General features: G+C 38.0%; 1 protein-coding gene across 1 annotated transcript in view; it reads left to right on the top strand.

Moving 5' to 3' along the window:
• The window catches only part of ptpn11a (protein tyrosine phosphatase non-receptor type 11a), a 33,842-nt gene extending 24,348 nt beyond the window's left edge, over positions 1–9,494 (top strand). The window contains exon 16 of the mRNA XM_041810242.1: positions 2,214–9,494. The gene's annotated coding sequence lies outside the window, so the exon portion shown is untranslated. The remainder of the gene's footprint in view (positions 1–2,213) is intronic.
• Positions 9,495–18,987: the final 9,493 nt, after the last annotated feature.

Raw genomic sequence — 18,987 nt, 5'->3', positions numbered from 1 at the left:
GAAACTCTTGTCCAGTTCTCTAACATCTTGGCCACAAGGTTGTCCACTTAAAAATCAATGCAGCCCACTCTTATTTTAACAGATTTTTCCTGAAAAGCATTGTTCTACTCTTAATAGTTAAACTAATTAGAATCAGCTCAACACGGCTGAAAATCTGTTATGATATTTTTTTTTTATTTTTCTTTAACCTTTATTTAACCAGGAGAACACCCTCATTGAGATTAAAAATCTCTTTTTCAAGAGTGCCCTGGCCAAGACAGCAGCAGCACAGTCAAAGTTACAGACAAACAACCAGTAAACATACAAGTAAAATGTCAAACAACAGCACACTGAAGGAGAAAGCAGCAAGTAATTGTTAAAACTAGTTATGATCAAACACATCATTCAAAACATTTGCAGACAGATCTGACTGCCTCCAAGTCAACCAACCTCCTCTTAAAAGCTTCCAATGAGACCAGTTCACTAAATTTTAGGTCTTTAAGTCATTCCAGGCAAAGGGGGCAGCAAATTTAAAGTCTTTTTTTCCCAGTTCAGTTCTGACAAATAACGCTGATAAATCTGATAAATATCGCTGTCAGACATTTTAATGGAATAGAAGCATTAAATGTGCGACAAATCATCAAATTTGGGCATTTATGACCCAAAAATACCATTTACCTTTTATTAACATTTTTTAAATCAGAAAATTCAGAGTTACAAAAGTTTTTACTTGTTTTAGGTTTTTAAAAAGGTCTTACATTTTATTTTTGAAAGAATGTAGCAACTCTGGTAAAAATGATATAACTAAAGGTGTTAAAAGGGTTAGAATCATCAAAAAACGGATCAGTCATGTGTTAATTTCAGCATTCTTTGCACTTTAAAAGTAACTACCATAATAGCTAGATCATTGTGCTCCTCTTATTGTAACCCAAGGTTAGGTTCATAAGCATCTACCATGTCTCACATTATTTTTTTTTAATCTGTGACCCTCCTTATTTCCCAGGCAGCAGCTCTTTAAACCAACAATACAGAAGCTGTAAAACATATAACTGCTGCCCTCTAGTGGCTAAAAGATGAATAACATGCAGTTGAAATTAAGAAAATAGTTCCTTTAATGTCAGTTTTTATTGGTTCTGCTGTCTTTATTTTTTTGGCAGCTTAACATAATAATCATATTAACAGACAGATGACTGTGCATCATCTGTGAATGGGTTTTAAAGTTTCTTGAGTTTGACTCTGTGTGCAAAAATATGAAACTCAGAGTAAATTTAGGGCACTAGGTCTGTACATGTACATTTAAAAAGGTTGCTAAAATAATTTATAGCATTTTTATATCTCTAGTTAAGATGCTGTGGTCCAACATCAATCATCATCATCATCATCATCATTTATGTAAACCACAATAAAAAAAATTGAGACTTGAATGTTTGCATCATGTGCATAAAATCTCTGCTGCAAAAAAAGGTTTATTAAACTGGTATTTTAACACATTTCAGGTGAAAGAAATATTGCAACTTTTGCGATTTGAAAATTGCAGAAGGCCATATTGCGATTTAATCTGATTTGCAATTAATTGCCCTGCCCTGCTATCAGAGCAGCCTGGGCTTATATCACCTCAGCAGTGCCACAGGCTGATTGTGTCCATGCCATGTTGCAATGATGCAGTAATTTATGCAAAATATTAAGAGTCTTGACCGTACAGAGTGCAGAGATTAACATATTATTCAATAGGTTGACATCTCTATATTAACACCCCTTTTGTTTGAGCGCTTTTATTGTAATATTTTGATAAATAAATGTTTCGATACTCAAATTAAATTACAGGTAAAGTTAACTCTTCTGCTGTTTTCTGAATTTTGGGGGGTTTTTTTGCCTAAGAGGAAATAGGAAAAAAACCTATGCATACAAACATGGGACTATCTCAGTCACGCACAAGTCTGAAAGGTGTCAGAACAAAAACACACTGCCAAAGGCATGAGAGAAAATAACGTATAAAGTTTGAGTAGATCTCAGCTTAGGAGGAACACAACCATCTGTCTACAAACAAAGAATCTAGCAGCAGAATTGTTCTATTTATCCATCAATGCTTTAAAATGCACAAAGAAGAAAACAGAGAAAATGCAAACAATAAAAACGTTCAGTTTAGAAACACATGAAGTTGACAGACTAAAGAATGGCAGAAACATCCTCCATGTATTTCAGGTATTAAGTATTTGTCTTTGTGTCTCCTTCAGGATCTCGATACCTGACAGTTTTTGCCAGCCACACCTTGACGCCTGAGACTTGAGACCGCAATGACATGGATCAACAGAAAAAAACCCACAAATCCCCCCCCACCCACCCACAAAAACTGAGAGAGACCAGACTCCAGGGTCCTTGTGTACCCACCCGTTCGCCCTCTAGATGAATTTTAAACCACTGTGATCGTCAGAAGAGCCTTTGAGAAGCTAACACCCCGATGATACTAAAACACACGTTAGGTTTAGCTCTTCATCCCAACAAGGGCTGCTAACAGCGAGCACTCTCCTCAGAGGGAAAAACCTAGCTAACTTTTGCTCATCTCTCATTTTTTTCTATTTCTTTTTTATTAACCAAAGGAAAATTATGTAGGTTGTTTGTTTGTAGGCCTGTGCCAAACCACGAATGATTGAATCCACATCTTCTCAGCCATTTAAAAGTCTCTAATCGGCCGTTAAAGCAGAGGGAGACGAGACCTTATTTGTGGACTAAGTGGGGCAAAATTTCCAGTGATGATTGCCTAGTTTTCACTGTGTTATATAGAATAATGTTTCTGAATGAAGAACTATTGGCATTGTAGTGTAATAACCATATTTACTAATGATTTGTAAACTTAAAACATGAATTCCTTACGTTTTTTTTTTTTTTTTGTGCCTCGTAGAGAAACTTTATTTCAGGCTGTTCGGCACGTGAATTAACTTTTTCGTTGTTCAGTGTTTGTCAGTTAACCATTCCTGAGCTCAAGCCGAATGCCCTTACTGCTGCACTTTGATTTGGCAGCGCTAACAGCTACAGTCGAGCCTTGATTCCCACGGGTGGATTTCACATACTGATCTAATCTGGGAGGAGTTCGGTAAGCCTGCACTTCTACGTCTAAGTCAGGGGAGTCAGTTGTGGTTCTCAGACCCCGTTAATACCTTGCATTAACATCCGTTTTGAGCAAGTGGGAATGCTTGCTGCTTTGTGTGAATGCATCTCAACATGGAGATGACTTGATAGCTCAGACTGCAAATAGAGGCGGCCTTGGAAACCTTCAGTTGGATTTGTTCAGTCTTGTAGAAGCTGCACAGACTGTCGTATCATCTGCCTTTCTCTGCAGTAGTCTGTTTTTGGCCCAGATCCAGGATTATTTAGTCTGCGTGAATACAGTTTTAGTGTACTCAGATACCAGTTCATGTGGACTTGAGCGCAGGGCATGGCAGATGTTAACTAAACCATGCTGGAGTACAAGGTACTTGCCAGCAGAAAGAGTTGAAAACGGCACAGGTGTGTTTCATCCTCTAAGATGCACAGCAGATATGTGCAAGTGGGACGATGGTTCTTCTTGGCATCTTAGAAGTAATGAAAACATCCATAGCAGCCTGCAGGATGGACTCCACTCCTGCACAGAGCATAGACAAATGTCAAAGTTAGTGGATGCAATGGTTGTCTCTTCTTTTTTCTTCTTCTTGGCAGATTTGCAAAGCAGCTGTGTGCGTACAGTCCGTGCACTCGTGCGAGTCTGTTCAAGAACAGAATAATGCTGCTCAAGTGAAAGCAGACCACACTCTGGCATGGTTCAAGACAGTCATGCCAAGTGTGTAAATCCCTTGCTTATGTCTGTCCCTCTCACTGGTCGTGAAGGGAAAGTAGTCTGGTTTTTAGAGAACTGGATCATCTGGCAAGGCTTAGTGATTAGGGCTGGTCTTCATTTGGCACCATTTTGGCGAGTATTATGTCTGTTAAAGCAGTGATTCTCAGCTGGTCGGCCATCATGACCCATCACAACCTCTTTAAGAGAAATTCCGACCCAATTTTTTGGAAAATGTTCAGCCAATCCATTCATCAATGTTCTATACCGCTTATTCCGTTAGGGGTGACGGGCGAACTGAAGCCTATCCCAGCTGTCATTGGGTAAGACGCGGGGTACACCCTGGACTGGTCGCCAGTCAATCACAGGGCTGGCACATAGAGACAGACAACCAGGCATGCTCACATTCACATCTACGGCCAATTTAGAGTCACCAATTAACCTAATAAGCATGTCTTTGGTGGTGGGAAGAAGCTGGAGTACCCGGTGAGAACTCACACAAGCATGGCCAGCCAGTCCAATCCATTTACTTGCAAAATGCTGCAGTTCTGCACCTAAACTAAACAAAAACATTAACAAAAAGGAGCTGAAACTAATTTGTTCTTAAAAAGTATACCATTGCAGAAAGACATGCATGCATGCATCTTATTTTATTTTTTCAAGACAGCATTCAATTTTGGTTATTTCGTGAGTAATTTTCTTATTATTTTGGGATAAACAAGAAAAAAACACATAGAAAATTACTGTATGTCCACTTAGGGCTTCGAAAATTAGAGTTTTTACTGCATTTTTTCCTGGCAAAACACTGGAAAAAGCTTTGTGACCCACTTTAGGGTCCCGACCCATCAGTTGAGAAACACTGTTAGAAAAAAAATGTAGACAAGGAGTGCAGATTTCTGTCACACATATGTTAGTTCTTACAATCAGCTTGCTTCAACATAACAAGCATCCCACAAGGCTAATGTGCAAAATAGCGTACTACTGTTTACTTTGAAATAAAATGAAATGAGGGGGAAAATCTGTTAAAAAGGTGCTACTAGCCTCTTAGCTCATGGCTAACTTGCTCCCATTCACTAGAATCGCCAGCAGCTTCACTGCACACAGCATGCTACAAGCTACGAGGATAGTGCTGCCTTTTTAACAGCTTTTCTCCCTCATATTATCCTAAACATGCTTTTAATGGAAATGGCGATAAACCATTTGTGAAATAAACCTGTCAGAGTGCCACATTACACCTGAGAGCCACGAAATCATTGTACGGGCTACATAAGAGGCAGGAGACTGGGGTCTGATTGCAGATCACCATCGACGATGCATCGTTCATTTGGATGCACATACTAAAGTGTAGTCAATTTAGTATCTGAGAGCCCAAAATGGGTGTTAATGCAAGGTGTAAACAGGGTCTCAACTGCAGGCATCGCCACAGATGCACGGCTGCCAAAAAAACGTTTAAGTTTTTTTTAAGTGCATATTACTTTTTCTGTCTTTTTTTTCTTTCTTTTCCTTAAAGAGGATTGCCTTTTGTGTATTGCCATTAACTATTTTCTGCACCACATGAACTTAATGTTAAGAGTTTTAAGAAGCAATCACACATTTCCCAGCTTTGGCAATATAGAGAGGCGCTGTTGTGGTTGTTCAGCTGGACGCTCACGTTCACACTAAGCTCTACAGGTTTTCTTTCTCAGAGTATTAGTATGTCTTTTACTGTTGCTGTTCATCAAACTCAGCCATTTAAAGGGATTGTTTGACATTCTGGGAAATTTGCAAACTGTGAGCTAAATATGGAGCTGCACACAAAGAGAGGGAACAGGGGGATGGAGCTAGCTTAGCTCAGCATAGCATGATTACAAGACTCAGGGAAGTGATGAATCCTGGGATAAGAAATATGGTTGTTCCCAAAAGTAGGGGTGCACTGATGCCACTTTTTTCAGATCAAGTCTAATTACTTATTTAGGCTCTCCCCAATAGTGAGTACAGATATAAATACTTCATATTGCTATTGCAGTCCTTCAGTTTTGCCAGATATCCCTCATGCCTACTCTTGATGATTTAGCAATGCATAATTTGCGGTTTACTCTGCTTTTGTCATCTTAATTTATGTTGAAATATCACCTAGCTGCAGACACATCGCCAACTTTGTCTTGCTGCTCAGTTACTCAGAGGTGCCCTATCTCCAGGCTTTATGAGTACGAGTTCTTGGCTAAGTATCAGTGCATCCCTATCTATAAAAATACTGCCTGATAAAACAACATCTTCATGTTTTAAAACAAAATCTGCTCTTTTCTTCAGGTTTATTTCAGTGGTACTGCTGATTGGCTTAGCCTAACACAGAGACTAGACACAGAAGAACTGAAAGTTGGCATGGCTCTGTCCAAAACAAAGGCAAGAAAGTTCAGAAATAGTTCCAGCATGAAGCTTCATAGCTATAACATTAACTGTGTAATGAGGAGACTAATAGCACCCATGTGTTTATGTGCAAATTTGAGACTACTACCTGCAACTACTCGGCTTAACTTGGCATAGGTGGAAACTAGGGTTGTTATGATACCAGAATTGTAATCTTTGGTGTCATCCTTTAAAAGCAATCAAAAAAAAGTTGGGTTCACCCAATATAGGGCAGTTTCATGTTTTCAGTTCTCATAAATAGCTGTCAAACTCTGACATTCTGTCCAAATTACAATAACAAGTTGGTAAAGTTTTGATACTGAAGCATTGCCATATCATTGGTGCAATTTAGGCAAGAATTAAAATAGGGCTGGCAAGCATTAAAGGTCCACAATTAAAGCACTAATGTATAAGCACCCTCTGGTTGAGCCTCAGTGATATTAAACAAGCCCACCACTGCTTCTTATTGTCTCATTTGACTTAAAAACTCACAGACAGCTCAGCGGACAAGTCAAAAATCAACTGCACCATGTGTTATCAAACATTTGCATTTTTACTGTTCCGTTTCTTAGCTTTTCAATCTATAACAAGTTCATTTTTCCATGTGTAGGCTCATATTAAAATCTTACTTAAAGAAGCAGATCTGTATCCACTCAGGTAGTCCTTTGTTTAAGACTCTGGAACAATCCAAGATGCTAAAAAACCTTTTTAAATGCAAAATAGTGGACTTAGAATGTGATAGGAAGGACGAAGTTAATGGTGATTAAAACTGTACTCTCTTGGCAGAATAAAACACTTTGACAACTGAAGTGCAAACAGTAATGCTTGCTATAGAAGGCTAACTTTCTACAGGAAGAAAATCGTGCTAAATATGATGCTGTTGCCCTCAGTTGATTAGCCTAGCTTAGCGTCAAGTCTGGAAATATCTAACATTCCTCTGCTAAACGCTAACAGCCACACTCCAACTTAATGTGCTTGAATCTAAAAGCTGGTAATAAGGACTAAAAACCTACTTGTGAGGAAGGAGATGAAACCTCTGTTAGGTTGTTGTGCTAAATATGAAGCTACAATAAGCAGCTGATTAGCCTACATGGTATTGTTGAAGCAGGGCTGTATAACATCAGTTATTGTGGCTCCTTTAAGACTGGAGATAAACTTGCTCATTCACCCTACATTCACGGATGCGTTGTAGATATACTTGCCTGTATATTACGAGTGTTACTGGAGGAAACCTCTAGAGGGCACATGTGAGCTCAGCCCATATACGAGTACTGTGTAATATGTGAGATGTAAACTACAAACATGGTAAAACTGGTTAATTCTGAGATCCTAATTCACTTTGTAGGAACATCAATTAACAAAAGTAGCATTTCCTCCATGCACTGACTTAACGCTCCCAGTTCATTGATTTAATTAGTGACCGTGCTAACGGGCGACTCTACACAGTCACTGTTTGAACTGAAACATCCATCTTTTTTTCCTTATTTTAGCAGGTTTGAACATCAATCTAAGGACAGGCTTTCTCTGTAGCTAGCTGGTTTGTCAGACTTGTTTGTCTCCGTGCAGAAAGAAAGACGTAGAGAATTGCTGACTCGGCGCATCAGTTCATCTTTAAACTTTCTCCAGTGGTGTCTCTTCTGCTGTGTTGTCTGTCACGCCTCACGAATGTACTGCATCTTGCATCAGTGCCACATTAATTTTTCAAGGCATGCATAGCCGATGCATCAAACATGCAGGGTGCATGATAGTTCTGCACGATTTGGTAACGTGCAACTGTGATTCTGCTGAGCAGTATTGCAATTTGCAGTTACACAATCATGTAGGAATGCTATCATGAGTCTAATGGCTTGGTTATCAGGGAAAATGCAGGGAATAACAATGGTTTTTAAGTGTGTTTCTCAACTCAAAGCATACAAAGTCTTTCTGCAGGACAGGAATTCAACCTTTCTTGTACTACTTAATACAAAAATAGTTGCAGTCTTTTATGCTTGAAATTGCAATTGCAGTTATATCAGTGGTGCAGCACTAGTATGCATGGTAGCCATCATGCCTCCATGTAGTTAAAAAGTGAGTACATCTCCAGACTAAGGAGAGACCACCTGGTGTGCCTGTGTAAAAGCTTTACAGCTATGCAGACAGAATCCTTTGTTAGCTATGTTTAAAATGTTCTTGTGTCTTTAGTTATAGTGCGAGATGTTCAAATACATGGGTGTAAGCCATCTTTTCTTGCACCCTCTGCTCTCAAAGCAATTTCCAAAAATGTCAGACAATCCCTCGAACTTCCTCCCTACATTCAGCTGCAGTATTTATAGAAGTCTGATGTTTTTCTTTTGATTCTGGACACTCTTTTCAAACATGTGGCCTATGAATTAATTTCGTGAAGCCTTTCCATCTTCTGCACATTTGCTTACATCACTACGCCTTGAGGAACTGCGGTCTTGCGATTGAACTTGCTGACTCAGACTCTACCAGAAAAAGGAAGAAGCAGGTTTCCTCTTTGCCTTGAGGGACATTCATCAACAACCACTGATCCAGGACTGAAGCTCTTCTTCTTCATAGCATTAAAAATCATGAATCCAGTGTTTTTTGTTTTTTGTTTTTTTCCTTTGTTTTCGGGGCTGCTTCCTCCCCACCAGTGGACTCTTGTTCAAACCCGGCTGCTGCTTTACGGCAAGTGTTCTTTGAAACGATTCGTCTCCTCCCGGGTGAACGCCATCCATTGACTGAGTTCTGAGACCTTCTGTACTTTGTCGTACTGTATGCAGTTTTATCGTCACACGGATGTTTCGTGGAGTGCTTGTTTGTGCTGTTCTGTGTCCTGTATGTGAGCGAGGATGTTTGTACGTCTTCTACTCTTTCTTTTTCGTTTTCTTTCCTGATGATAAAACTGCTTTCCATTAATCATGTAAGCAATTTAGATGCATAGACGTGCCTTCTATGCATATGCCTATGTGTATGTGATAGCTATTAATAAAACACAGTGCTCTTTAGTTCCACCGCCATTCAAGAACCTGTAACACTTTAATGTGAATAATTTCAACCTGAACAAAAAAAGGAAAAACGGTGATCGCAATGCAAACAAACTCTATTTTTTAACATGTATATTGTACATGAGTACCTGGTAGAGGAGAATGTACTTACTAAAACATATCTACTTGCCAATAAGATATACTGTATGTATATTCCTACAGCTTTCTCTCTGTGACACAGAGAGGGACCTCTCACAAAGCTTCAGAGGTTTATTGTATGACTTTCAATGCAGTTAACCATGTTAACTAAACTCAATAACAATAAATGGCAACACGTGCCACATGAAAACACATTTCTGTCTGTGTATTTTCTGTTTGCTGCATTCTGTCTACAAGTGGATGTGAAACCCAGTGCTGTCTGTATGATCTGTTGGATGTTACCATGGGTGTAGTAATGGAGACAAAAAGGCAAAAAGCATCAAATACCAGTAGACCAATGCCTTGGACAGTGAAAACATTAGATACTTCAGGAAAGCTTGAGCATGATTATCGTACTGTGAAGACATTTGTGGCTTTAGGATCCTCCAGAGGCTTGCAGTCGTGTATAAACCTACTATTCAGCGCCCCCTAACCAATGCTCACAAGCAGAAACGGTTGCAGTGGGCCCAGAAATACATGAAGACTCATTTTCAAACTGCCTTGTTTACTGATGAGTGCCGTGCAACACTGGATGGTCCAGATGGAGGAGTGGTGGATGGTTGGTGAATGGCCGCCATGTCCCAACAAGGGTGTGACATCAGCAAGGAGGGGGCGGAGTTATGTTTTGGGCTGGAATCATGGGGAGAGAGCTGGTAGGCCCCTTCAGGGTTCCTGAAGGTGTGAAAATGATCTCTGCAAAGTATATAGAGCAGTGATACTCAGCGTGTAGCCTTTTTGTGGTTATTTGAGACTCTTTTATGTCTTAATTTTAAATATTATTCCCCCAGAAAACCTTATAAAAGGGAAACGTTTTGCCATTTTTGCTATTTTTGCCACTTTTTGTCTATTAAAGCCTCCTTTTGCCATTAAATACCAATTGTTTCCTATGGGGTTTTTTTTTGGCCATTATGCAACTTCTTGTTGCCACTTCTCCCCCATTTTTTCCACTTTTATCCCATTTTTGCCCTCTTTATATTTTTTGCCACTTTTTGCCTATTTTAGCTACCATTTGCCATTGAATACTCTTTTTTCCTCCATTTTTTGCAACTTCTTTTTGACACCTTTTCCCCATTTCTGCCACTTTTATCCCATTTGTGTCCTTTTTTCAACCATTTTTTGCCATTTTTCATCCAAATAAGCTACCTTTGCCATTAAATTCCAATTATTTCCTATTTTTTCCCCATTTTTGCCACTCTTGACTGCTTTTTGCCCATTTCAGTCACTTTTCACTAATTTTTTTTTTGCCACGTTTAAACCATCTTTTGCCACCGTAACTCATTTTTTATGGCATTTTCACAATTTTTGCCACTTTTCACCAATTTAAGCCACCTTTTGCCATTAAATACCAATTGTTTCCAATTTTTTCCATTTTGCAACTTCTTTTTGCAACTTATCCCCTATTTTTCCACTTTTATCCCATTTTTGCCCTTTTTATAGTTTTTGCCACTTTTTGCCTATTTTAGCTACCATTTGCCATTGAATACCCTTTTTTCCTCCATTTTTTGCAACGTCTTTTTGACACCTTTTCCCCATTTCTGCCACTTTTATCCCATTTGTGTCCTTTTTTTAACCATTTTTTGCCATTTTTCATCCAAATAAGCTACCTTTTGCCTTTAAATTCCAATTGTTTCATATTTTTCCCCCCATTTTTGCCACTCTTGACTGCTTTTTGCCCATTTTAGTCACTTTTCACTAATTTTTTTTTGCCATGTTTGGACCATTTTTTGCCACCTGTAACTCATTTTTTATTTCACCTCTCACCCATTTTTGCTACTTTCTTTTTTTCCACTTTTTTGCCCATTTTTTTTTTTTTTTTACCAATTTCTGTTACTTTTTAACCATTTTTGCCATATTTAAATTATTTTTATTGCTACTTAAAGTTGTTTTTTTTGCCACTTTTCACCATCTAGATTGTGGCTCTTGCAAAGGTATTTTTTTTTACCAATTTGGCTCTTTGGTTGAGCAGGATTGAGGAACACTGATACAGAGTTTCTGGCTGACCATGGTACAAAAAGAAGAACAGTGTCTTCTGTAGCAAAATTACCTTCATGCATGACAATGCTCCATCTCATGCTGTAAAGAATCCCTCTGTGTCATTGGCTGCTATGGGCATAAAAGGAGACAAACTCATGGTGTGGCCCCCATCCTCCCCTGACCTTTAACCCTACTGAGAACCTTTGGAGCATCCTCAAGCTAAAGATCTATGAGGGTGGGAGGCAGTTCACATCAAAACAGCAGCTCTGGGAGGATATTCTGACATCCTTCAAAGAAATGTGACCTCCTAATGCTGCAAATTCAACACGACCATTTTCACTTCTTTACAATCTATAAAATGTTTTGAATTTCTGTTGTGCTTAATAATGTGGAACAGTGCATTTGGAGTTTTTTTATTTTTGAAAAACATATCATTGGGAGGTTTTTTAGTTTTCTAAAATCCTGTTTTCACTTGGTAATGGTGGGATACTGAGTGTAGATTAATGAAACTATAAATGTTTTTTTTACTGTGGCATCAGGCTGCAACTTAAAAGTACATTCTGGATAAATGTCTATATCTTCATCATAAGGCTATTTTAGCATGTGTGCTATAACCAGGATAAACTGCATCACCCCTATCAGATGGAATCAATTCTAAATGTTTAAATGTGACACCCCCAACAAAATGTTGTTTTTCTGTTTTCTTTTTGGTCCTGATTAAATCAAACATCACCTGAGACCTTTAGGCTCTGCACAGGGATCACTATCAGTTAATCCTAAACCTGTTTGTCTGCTGGGAGAATGAAGCTGACAGCTGATGGTCCCTAATGAGGATAACTGGATTTAGAGAAGAAAGGAAGGAGCAGGAGAAACCTGAGGAATAACACCATTTTGGACCACAGATAACATTTTTCCTCTGTATTCTTATAGAGTCAGACCTTTTTGTCTCCGTCTTGCTGTGTTAAACATGATGGACACAGTTTCTCTCTCCTCCTGATCCTTCTGCACATTTCCCATCAGGCTGAGATCGTCTTCCATGATTGGTCCAGTCATAAAGTTAAGAGCTGTAATATTACAGGAAGTGTTTCTCGTGTGCTTCAGAGCCAGAGGCCTTTAGATGAGATGATTGTTAATGTTGTTCTGCTCAACCACACAGAGCTGCGCTCTCCGAGTGCTTTTCTAGTTTTAGAAAGTAGAAGAGTTTAGGAACAACAGCCATAAAGTGGAAGGCCATATGAAACCACAAAGCTGGACTGGACTTTGAATGCATATAAATGTGCATTCTGTTGTCTGAGTCTGGTAAAACAGAATAAAGGTAAAGTATTAACAAGTTAAAGCTAAAGGGAGCCCTTGGAGAATCCTGGCAGCTCTCTATTCTGTGCACCAGTGTTGGACAGAGGATCTTCTATAGCACTGATCTTCAACTGGTGGCCTGGGGGCCACGTCAGGCCCCCCAAAATTTCCTGTCCGGTCCCCGAAAGATCGTTAAATTCAGAAAAGAAGATTTTTAGAGTATCCTTTGGCTTTAAATGTCTGCAGCTGTTAAATCCATCCCACAAAAAAATAACATCGAAATAGTTTCAGAATGACTGAATATTTGATCTGTTTTTTCAGAGATTTACTGTCATAATTAGTAAGTATTTTAAAAAGGGTTAAGGTTGGCAGAAGTGCTGCAAAAATGACCAGATATAGTGGTGAAAAGAGGTTAAATGTGGCAAAAAAAAAATGGTAAAAGAGGAAAAAAGGCACAAAAGGTATCAAAAATTGGTTACAAATGACAAAAAAGTAGTGCAAGAAAGTAATGAAAAGGGGTTTAAAAGTGGAAAAATTGATAAAAGAGTGGCCCAAAGGGGATAAAACATGCAGGAAAAGTGGTTTAAATTGGGTTAAAATCTTTCAAAAATTATTTAAAAGAGGCAACAAGGGGCAAAAGTATTAACAATGGGTTAAAAGTGAAAAGAAATTGGTTTAAAAGTTGCGAAAAATGAAAAAAGTAATGAAAAGGGGTTAAAAAGTGGAAAAATTGATAAAAGAGTGGCACAAAGGGGAAAAAACATGCAGGAAAAGTGGTTTAAAGGGGGTTACAATCTTCCAAAAATTGTGTTAGAGACAAAAATGGGCAAAAAGTATTAACAATGGTTTAAAAGTGGTAAAAATTGGTTTAAAAGTTGCAAAAAATGTTGAAAAGAGTAAAAAGGGGTTTAAAAAGTGGAAAAAAATAGAAAAGTGGAAAAAATTGATAAGAGTGTCACAAAGGGGATAAAACATTTATGAAAAGTGGTTTAAATGGGGTTAAAATCTTTCAAAAATTATGTTAAAGAGGCAAACGGGGGCAAAAAGTACCAAAAAAGGGTTAAAGTGTCGAAAATGGGTTAATATTGGTGCTAAATGATAACTGGGGAGGGCCCATTCTCGGTGATTTTCAGGGGTCCGGCCTATTCTGTTGTCAGGTCTTTCTCCTTGTGGCCTGCTGCGTTATAGATAATAGGGATAGATCTCACTGCTAATGCCTAAAATAATATCAAACATTTCTTTAATTTTTGTGTATTTGAAAGTCCGGCCCCCAGAGTTTGTTGAGACTAAATCTGGCCCTTGTGCAGATGTACTCGATGACCCCTGTTCTATAGAGACAGGCATGCTGCAGAGTAAAACCAGTGATGCATTTTATATTCCAGATTGAATCTGTGAACATTTACAGGTTGGTAATAAAGGTTGTGACCTAATAACATCCACTGCACAGTTCATGAAGCATGTATTCGATCACATGAAGCCATTTTCCTCACAACTTCATGCATGCTCTAGATTTTTAAATGCACCCTTATTTACATTTGGTCTAAAGCCTCTTTCTGTTCTCTGCATTCATTTTTCATCATTTGTATTCTTGATTGAACATTTTCATCATTAAACTTTGTATTTTATTATCTTTTTATGCTGCTGGTTCAACCTTTAGGTAATTTGATCTGAAGAAGCTGTAAGGTATTGGTTATGACGTCTCTGTGGCAGCCAAACCAATGTCAACTTCCAGGCATTTGTGCACACAGAGTTTCTGTGAAGGCCTTCATACCCAGGGTGGTAAATGACATTACTGCACACAGATGTTGTGTGTGTGTGTGTGTGCATGTAGGGCGTGCAGACAGTCACACACAGATGCACAATATCTGCACATCAGTGACCTTAAGCTCTCAGCAGGCATGCTGTGCCTCCCTGTCTGCCCCCTGCTCTCTGTCTCCTCTGCTTTAGTCCTTCTCTAGAGCCAGTCTGTAGTAAAAACCACCGCCTCCCTCTCCTACATGCGTTACCTGAGCACCACCCATGGCCTAAACCAAACAGAATACTTAGAATAAGTGAGATTTTATCCGGCACTGGCGTTCTCCTGCTGTGTGCCCTTTCTAAAAGGGCTCTCGTCTGATTCAAACCCAGGAAAAATACCTTTTATTCTGTAAAGACAGAGGCTTCTACAGCTCCCACTTGTAATTGGAGGTTGTTTAATAAAGCCTGAAGTCTTCCTTATGTCTCTTCTTGTTTAAACGTTGATTAAGATAAATCTTCAGGCTTGTTCAAACCTAATTCCGCCTCATGAACAGGCGGCTCCGTTCATCTCTATAATTACACTCTTACAGCTTGTTACTGTTGTTTGGGATCTCTCCAGCAGCCCTTCAGCCATCCTCTCCCCTAACTACTGTACAAACACAGCTCGGGCCTTTTCCCTGAAGCACTTCTGCACCATTTGCAGATCTGCTTCCATCACATCACGTAACCAGCAGACTCTTCCTACTGTGTAATACATCGTGTTGGAGCTAACAGAGACAGACAGGCGGTGCTGAGGTACTCCTCGCTGGTTTTCTGCCTCACATTATGTAATTAATGATGTGTTTACATAACCCCTGTTTAATTATGTAAAAATGTGAGGAGAGGACCAGACTTTACACACCTCCAGCTAAAACTTTGACTTTAATTAACACACTCTAACACAGGTCAGTCTTCTCTGAAGTGGCAGATTGAGTTCACACACAAATTCAGTGTGAGGTGACGTAGAACAGTTTGGAAAAACAAATGGAAAAAACCTTCATGTCTAATAAATATATAGACAATACCTTAAAATACCAAAACATATCAAACCATACCACATGACTTAAATCGATCTGATAGAGTGTGACAAGACATGATTCAAAACAGTGTGATACTATATGAAACAATAAGACAGTATGATCCCATATGACAGTAGATGATTTACTGCAACATGAAACATGCTAAAATAAACATACAAAGTAACATGATGGGATAAATTAGATATGATGTTATACATTATGATTCAATGTGATGCTATCCATGCAATGCAATATGATAAGGTACCATACAGTACAGTAAGATAGGAAATGATTTGGTATGGCTCAGTATGGTACATCAGTGCGGTATCATAGCATACCAAATGATTTGATGTGATATGATACAATGCAATGTGATGCACTATGTTGCCATGCAATATGATGTGATGTGATGCAATATAATGCAAGGGGATACGATGCAATGCAATGCAATACAATACAATGCAATGTAGTACAGTATGATGTGGTAAGATGCAATATGATTCAATGCGATATGATAGGATGCCATGCCATATGATATGATACAATACAATGCGATGTGATGCAATGGGATGTGATAGCATGTGATGGAATGTAATGCAAAGTAATGTGGTACAGAGGAATGCTATACGACACAATTCACTGCATTGTGATACAATGCAATCTGACATGATGCAATATGATGCAATGCATCATATTACACGCGATGTGATTCTACATATTCAATACAATACGATACAATGTGATGCGGTACAATGGAATGTCATACGATGCAATGAGATGCCATGTGATACAGTGGAATCCGATACGATTCCATCGTTATGGAATGTGAAACAATGCAATCTGAATGATGCAATCTTATACAATGTGATACAACTGATGGGATACAATGTAATACAATGCAATGTGACACAATTGGATGTGATTATTTTAATGGGATGGGATGCAATGCGATACATTGCAATCCGATGCTACTTCATTTGATGCAGTGGGGTTCAGTAAGATGTGATGTTTATCTGAAGGAACCGTCTCTCATACAGCTTTTATTTTTTCTTTGTTATTATTGGACTTGTATTTTATCTGTCTTGTATATTTTAACTGATGTATTTGCTAATGTACTGTGTTTTAGGTATCTCTGCTATTTCTTAATATTTCCCTTTTTTATTTATTTTTTTATTTTTTTACAACTCTAATCTTTAAAAGCCTCCCATGGACAGGTGTTGAAAATTAGCACTTTGCTATAAACACTTAAAGCAGTGCATCTGGGACCTGGGGATGATTAAACATCACAGCATCAACATTACTGTATGTCCATGTCAAATAAATGCTAAATAGATAAAATAAAATAAATGTGATGCGATGTGATACGATATGATGGGATACGGGACGAAAGGAGAGTGATTCGGTGCGATCCATTCAGTGTGGTGCGATATGATGAGACAGGATAGGGTATGATAGGATTCGTCACAACACGATATGATTTGATACAAACTATTACAATATGATAAGATACAGTACAGTACAGTATGATATGATAGGATGCTACATGATGCAATGTTAGATACTTTGCTTTGCAGTGTGATGTGATTTAATTCAGTATGAAACAAAATGACCAAATACAATATAATAAGAAAGGTGATGAAATAATTTGATACAATACAATGAGACACAATATAAAATATGTCATTAATACAATTTGAAAATTTGGTCTGCACTTTTCTATACATCAGTCTTTTATATTTTTCAATAAATAGTTGAAAGGTTTAATGTATTGAATGTCCAAAAGTTTTGATAAAAGGGTCACAAATTCATACTGACTGACCACCAACAGATATAACTTTAATTTTAAAAGAATATTTTTACACTTTATTCAACAACACAAGCATGTTTTTAACATCTGCCATCTTCAATTTGCTTGTCAAGTAAAATAATTTACCAGCTTTATTTGCAGTATATGCTTTAAAAATATCTTTAAGATATTTTGAGAGGGGCAGGTTAAGAAAAATCCTAAAGACCTGTAAAAAAAGCAGTTTTTTCAACAATATTTTATGGTTTTGTCACATCAAATGATTCTGTCTCCATATCTGTAGACTCACCAGGAGCTGATTTCAGGTCTGAGTCATCTTTAATTCAGTGCAAATCATGAGAGACAATAAATGTTTTGACAATTTAATGTTCACTGCAGCGAATCAGCTTAATGAGCCACTAGAGGGCGACAGATGGCCAGGCTCTGCTGCGCTCATCAGAAGACAGGCAGTTCTCTCTTTTTTAATTTTGCTGAAGCTTTTAGCAGACATGAACGGCTCCTGTGGGACTCAGGAAAGAGCAGAGTAAAACCAAAGATGCTGCACGACGCTGACATGAGCAATCAGTTATCACTCCACATGTCAGAGAAACATGTGTGTGACATGTGTGACACGCTGTGACATGGCGTTTGTTGCTCCACTGACCGCTCTTGTTGAATGGCTTAAGGTTAACCGTTGGTTTTCTGAATAACAGAATTACATAATCACCATGGCCTCTAATTGCACAGTGCAGCAGCCCTATTGGATTTGTATTGTATTGCACATAATAAGTGCAGCTGTTTAGCTTCAGGGGAAATAAAGGACCAAAAATAGATCTATTAGAGTATTCCCATATGGTGCATGAATGCGAGCCCTTTTGGAGCACATGTATACACTCAGAGAGGCGGGTTAAACACGAGGAAGACAATAAACATAATAAACTGATGAAGAAAAGGCCATTTGATCATTTATGTGGTTAATATGGAAGACTGCAGAGTTAAAAGAGGAATTAAGAAACTTTACTTTCATTAATAAATTTACTAGAATTATTTTTTTGTGGTTTTCTTGAGATCTTTTTCATCTTGTGGTCCAAAAAATAAAGTTTCTGGTTGACATGTAATACCTACGGCTCCAAACAAACATATTAATATCTCTGTATGGAGAGAAATATCTCTCTCCATAGTAGGAGATGTGAATCCATAAGATATAATAGATGAGGTACAATACAAACTGATGTCTGCATTATATTATAGTGTTTTACATGCATACTTGACTTGTCAAGATTTTATTTATAATCAAAAACATAATTTGTTAATACAAACTCAAATCATATAAAAATAATGTTACTTTAAAATACAAACTGATATGATAAGAAACACAGCATTACATAGCATTACGTAGTGTTACGTAGTGTTACGTAGCGTTATGCAGGGTTATGTAGCGATACGTAGAGTTACATAGAGTTACGTAGCACTATGTAACACTACGTAACGCTATGTTTCATATCATATAAGTTTGAAACACAGTATTACGTAGTGTAAAGTAGCGTTACGTAGCGTTACGTAGTGATACGTAGCGATACGTAGCATTACGTAGCGTTACGTAACTTGACATTACATTGAGATTATCTGAGGTCAGATTAAGTAATGTTATTTCAATAAATTATTCAATAAAACATGATCTAAACTGTTATATTAGGTTAAATATGCTGATACATTATCTCACAATAAAAACAACTTAATACAAAACATAAAATTATGTAGCATTACATCATGCTATGCTAAATTAGAATTAATTACTTTTTA

Source organism: Cheilinus undulatus, linkage group 17 (assembly GCF_018320785.1).
Source record: "Cheilinus undulatus linkage group 17, ASM1832078v1, whole genome shotgun sequence".
Taxonomy (NCBI): domain Eukaryota; kingdom Metazoa; phylum Chordata; class Actinopteri; order Labriformes; family Labridae; genus Cheilinus; species Cheilinus undulatus.
This window is presented reverse-complemented; position numbering and strand designations above follow the sequence as displayed.